This window comes from Typopeltis vanoorti, chromosome 19 (genome assembly GCF_054136105.1).
Source record: "Typopeltis vanoorti isolate ZY-2024b chromosome 19, IOZ_Tvanoo_1.0, whole genome shotgun sequence".
Lineage (NCBI taxonomy): Eukaryota > Metazoa > Arthropoda > Arachnida > Uropygi > Thelyphonidae > Typopeltis > Typopeltis vanoorti.
In genome coordinates this window covers 36,298,610-36,304,584 of record NC_143567.1, presented here as the reverse complement: position 1 = coordinate 36,304,584, position 5,975 = coordinate 36,298,610, and positions in this window count along the sequence as shown.

The window sequence follows — 5,975 nt, the reverse complement described above, 5'->3', positions numbered from 1 at the left end:
TCAAATCATCCACTGGCAATCTAATTAAATACTTCACTGGATATTTCCTACCCTGTTGGGATCACTGGCCACGCTAGACCACGTGAGGAGATGGTTCCAGAGTGGTGGTACTACACAATATGTAAAACACTAGAAAGATTGGGGACAAATGAGGTTCGAGTGCTTCAGCTTAGCCCAAGCAGCTGTGCTGGAAACGTTTCGATGTCTTCGGTTTCGAAACGTCTTATCTGGGCATGAAGGGAGAGGTGCAAAAACATCTGGGGAGAACCTCAAGGGGATTTGGCTTGTAGAATCGCTTATGGCCGACTCCCGGTGAAATTAGTGAAATTACAATATCGACCCCGACCTTATGACCCCTTTTGCGAAGTGTGCAATGCAATTGAAACTGTGGGATAATTGAAACTTAGGATCCCGTTGCCCATTTTTTTACTATTTTTTTCGGATAACTATTTTTTCTGATCAATGTTTTAAAATATCACATATGGAAAATACGTAAAAAACATCTCCTTACTGAGGAAGACAGAATTTACCATCGAATTAGGAACTGCTTCTCCCCCTATCTCCCTCATTTCCTGGAGCAGGAAAGATACCTCGTTGGCGAAGAACGGTTCCTAAGGAGATGATGCAGGCCATCAACGGTATGTCAGATTACACAGGGGAGAATTAAAGTGTGCATATACGGTATTTGTAACATTATTTTTTATGACCTTTTAAACTCAGATTTTATTAGCTTTGTCATTAGAATCTAATTTCATTTCATTCTAATATAGGGAGATCGGCCTGAACAATCCCGGGCTGCGAAGGCCAAGATCGAAGCAGTGCTGAGCCCTTTTAGGGCGGAATCTTCCCAGGCAGGTCTCTTCAACTTGTTTAGTTGTTTGTATCCGTTTATTAGGTTCTACTGACTTTTATACTTCGTATACTGCTTTTTATAGCGTTTTAAATATTATTTTATCTATTTACTTTGGTTAGATTTTTAGTGTATTTTTTTTCCTTTTTGGGACTTTTCTTTTAATGAGTGAAAAGTCAAACTATCTTTCTAAAAGTACCCGTATGCCAACGGCTAAAAGTAATCAAGTGAGGCCTCTTTCTCTCCTCCATCACTATTTCATTCTATCTTTTTAACTTCTCTCTGCTGAATCTCAGCGCCACTTTTATTCTCAAAAGGCCAATGACGAGAGACTTGACTCATGCAATATAAATAACCTCCTCGTATTTAAATTCTTGATGATTTCGTAATGTTAACAATCGTACCTGAAGTTCTTAAATTAACTATGTTATACTGTGATGTGATTTATATGTTAATAGCATATTATAAGTTAATGAGATCGTGCTATGATTAATGTGTATCTAGATAATATTATATGCTTATATCCTGATAACATGCAAACGTTTTACTAAAAACTTAGTTCACGTTGCTCCGGTAAAAAGGAAGTGGAGACTTGTGGAAATGTCTCAAGAAGTGAGACTACTCTCCCTATTTAAGGGTTTGAATTTTGTCTAATTGATACTGTTCATACTGAAGCTCCTAAAACGAAGTGAAATTCAAATGCGAGAGAGGGAAAGGTCTAGGTACTAGTAAATTGCGAGGGTACCCCTACAAAATATCTTCAGTGATCTACAAAATCACAAAATCTCACTGAGTGACCTAAGGAATCACTGGGAAACTCACCGGTCCTGACTTGAATCATTTCATGAAAGGATACTCAGCAGCGGTTCCACTCAGTGACAGGCAAAAACTCACCACCAAGCAAACCCCAAAGACGAATATTATTAAACTTCAACAGTGGAAGCCTTATGAATAAGTAAAGCCGTCTCTAAAAATTCGGACGATCCATAGGCCACTCAATTGTGGGCGAAAGACCGTCCATCTCAGAGTTGGCTCCACTCAGTGATGGCCTTCCACCGACCACCACCATCAAGCAGAACCGCTCATATTCCGAAGAAAAGCATTCAACGACAAAGCCCCTCACCGGGCCGTGCCGGAAAACACTTTCCCCGGAGACTCAAATTGTCCCTTAAGGCAAAAACCTTAAGAGAGCGCGTACTCATATCAGCAATAGCTGAGCCTCAGTTAGAACTTCATTGGCTACAGCATTGCCATTTTTTGCTTACAGGCAGCTCTTAATTTTAATTACATGTACTCGTTTTCATATATTTATAATCCTTATAAGGACTGGCTTAAAGGGGTGAAGCAAGAATACTTTTCATCTTCCCCGTTATCTGTAGAGACAGTGTAGAGATAAGGTGTTATTGAGCCAGTAACCTCAGTTAGACTTTCATTGGCTACAGCATTGCCATCCATTACCCTCCCAAAGTTTCATCATTCTCCTTATAATATAATAGTCTTTATAAGGACTGGCTTAAAGGGGCGAAGCAAGAATGATTTTCATCTTCCCCGTTATCTGTAGAGGACAGTGTAAGGATAAGGTGTTATTGAGCTATTAAAGCTCTGATCATGGCAAGAGGGTAACAGCAATGACTGAGTCTCAGTTAGAACTTCATTGGCTACAGCATTGCCATTCATTACCCTCCAAGGGTATTAATCACCGCATCTTACGGTCGATTTTCTTTCTCCCTACCCGATCTTTTTTTCTCGTTTTTCTGTTAAAGCACATATAATTCTTAATTAAATAAATAAAAGGTGTTTTTTAAATTTATATATTAGTGTATCAAAAACCTAAATTATTTAAAATTAAATAAAATTTATTTATTTAATACTTATTTAAAGCTTAAGCTTATAATAAAAATTATTTTAAAATTTATGTTTATTTTTATTAGATTTTTTTTAACTTTGAATACAGATATTGAATGTACAACGCCATACTAGTAAGAATGTGTAGTACTAATTAAAACAAGACTTTTTTTTTTATTAAAAGTGTTCAAAAAATTTACTACATATACTGTACATTATCTCTGGACACACCCTAACAGTAAAGCATTCAAATACCTGCAAGTGTTTCTGAGAATGTTTCTAAGTAAGGTTTTTAAATGGTTTCCGAAAACATGAAAGCAATTTTTTTACAAGATTTTGGAAATCCACATCAGCCTACATACATTTCACATAGCATATTGAAGAAACAGGAAAATGAAGGAAACGGCAGCTATTATTATTATTATTATTATTATTATTATAAGTGTAAAAACCCTCAGAATTCGAGAGGAATATTTCGTTTAAAAATTCATAAAAATATAGTTACAATAATGAACAGCAGAACACTGTTCGATGTTTTTTTTTTTTAAATAGGACCTTAAAAACAATTCAAATGGCCATAACTCAACATATTCTTGAATTTTTACAAGTATAAAAAAAAAAAACCTTATACATTTCATTTATACGGAGATACAAGCGATTCCTTTCATCCATTTAAGTGGTTATGTATATATATATATATATATATATATATATATATATATATATATATATATATATATATATATATATATATATATATATATATATATATATATATATATATATATATACATACATATTGAATCATATTGAAACTTGCAGTGCTCCTATGACTCATATTTAATATTTGAGTAAAGGATCGTGTTGACATCTAATACAGATTCACTTTAATGAAATTATTAAAAATAGTAAAATGAATAAAAAAAATAGCAGAAGAATAGCTGAACATCAGTTATAATTAGCTTTCATTGAAATTGAAGCATGAAAATAACTTCCATATTTTCCCCTTTTGTGAAACTAATAAATGTTTGAGAATTTTTTTAATTAATTTAACTAAACTTTTAATATTAAAACAAAAAAATTGATCTTAAAATAAAAAAATTATTATCATTATAAAGAAAATTAATATTTTAGATTAAAAATTTTCTCTTTAAATTAACATTAATATAATTAAAATTTTTATAAGATACTTATTTTTAAAAAGTTATTTTAAACTGATATATGAACATTCAAAACAGAAACGTCTACTATATCAGGATTTCTATATATTATTGAATGTTTAAAAGTATTAACTGACTTAAATACCGAAAAAAAAAAAATATATATATATATATATATAATGTTTAAAATTATTAGCTGACTTAAACACCGAGAAAAAATACAAAAGTTTAAATAAGGTTTTATTACTAGTTTCGTCGGAAATGCTGACTTCGTCAGGTGAATACAGTACCATGGAGAAAACAACATCCCAAAAATATATTGTACTTTAGACAAAACAGAGTTTAGAACAAGTAGTAGTTGTGTTTCAAATCGAGCGTTAGTTCTGGCGTGAAGCACTGTGTGTGTGTGTGTGTGTGTGTGTGTGTGTGTGTGTGTGTGTGTGTGTGTGTGTGTGTGTGTGTGTGTGTGTGTGTGTGTGTGTGTGTGCGCCAAAACTGGATTACAGCGCTATGTGAATCGGGCAGGCTGTAACTGAGATTGCTGTTTAGATAGTCAAGGTCGAGAGCTATTTCTTTGGATTCTAAGATACGTCTTTCTAATTCATCAGAGCATTTATGAATATTTGAAGTTGAGTTCCAGTCTATTTGATGTTGTCGTCCTTCAACATTAGTATTAGCCGAGAATAAAACGTGGCTGGATAGGGCACTAGCATGGACTCTGTTATAAGAAACTCTGAACTTCAAAGAGACCCCACGAGAGAACTACATAACCGGACAAATAATCTCCTCAAATCCACCTCAGAATTATCTAGGAATATCCGCCTATCGCTCCGCTCTCTTCATCTTCTTATTCCCCGTTTATATGGCCTTCCGAAGATCCACAAAGAAAACACTCCTCAGACCAATAGTTGAAGGCATTGATTCCCCTACATACAATCTCTCGAAATATCTCGCTTCCTCCTTAAAACATCTCACAGGAAAATCCTTTTCATATATCAAAAACTCGGCTGATTTTATTTCTAAGATAAAGAACATCCAACTTAACGAAGCAAACAGAATGGTAAGCTTCGACATAGTCTCAATATTCACCAACGTTTCAACTCAGGAATTACTTAGTCTTTTAAAAAGCAAGTTATCAAAAAAGAATTTTGGCTTACTTGTGCATTGTGTGGATTCAGGCTACTTTTTATTTGAAGACCAGACCTACAAACAGAACAGCGGTTTGGCAATGGGTAGTCCATTGTCTCCGGTGCTAGCCAACGTTTTTCTGGAAGATTTTGAGGAAAATGCCATTTTCATAGCGACACTGAAACCCAAAATATGGCTTTGTTACATGGACGACATTTTCCTAATTTGGAAGCACGGCTCAGAAAACTTACAAACCTTTCTGGAGCATTTAAACAAATTTCATCAAAATATAAACTTCATATCCGAACCAGAAATTAATGGTGTTTTAGCTTTTGTAGATGTAAAACTTACTAGAATAACGGATGGTCTCAAGATTTCTATCTTTAGATAGAAATCTTGAGACCATCCGTTGTTCTAGTAAGCCAACACACACCGACAGATACCTACATGCTTCGTCTCACCACTACCCCTTCCCCCTCAGAAATTAGGAATTCTTTCCACACTAGCTCATCGGCGAGATCCTTCTCAGAAGAAGAAGACTTCAACAAGAACTTAGTTACATCAAAAGGACTTTCTTAAATAACAGTTACTCTCCTAAAAATATCTATAATAGTCTTAGTGTACGTAATCAACATAGTAATGAAGATAACTCAACCCCAACGGCCTACATCTCCCTTACCTTATATAAGTTCTCTTTCTCCTAAACTAGCGAAAATCCTGAAGAAATTTAATGTGTTAAAGCATATTTCTCCACCTTTCCAAAACTCCGATCTTACCTCAGTCAACCTAAAGTAAAACACAACCTTCTTCATTTTCCAGGAGTATGCAAAATCATTTGCAGTTGCAACAAACCATATTATGGCCAGACAGAAAAGTCCATCTCTCTCTCTCTCGATGTCCGCGCTGTTAGCCTAGTGGCTATGCCCTTCGCAACCATATGCCTGGGGAAGAAGCGTCCTAGGTTCGATTCCCGTCGGAGACGTGAGGAGCTC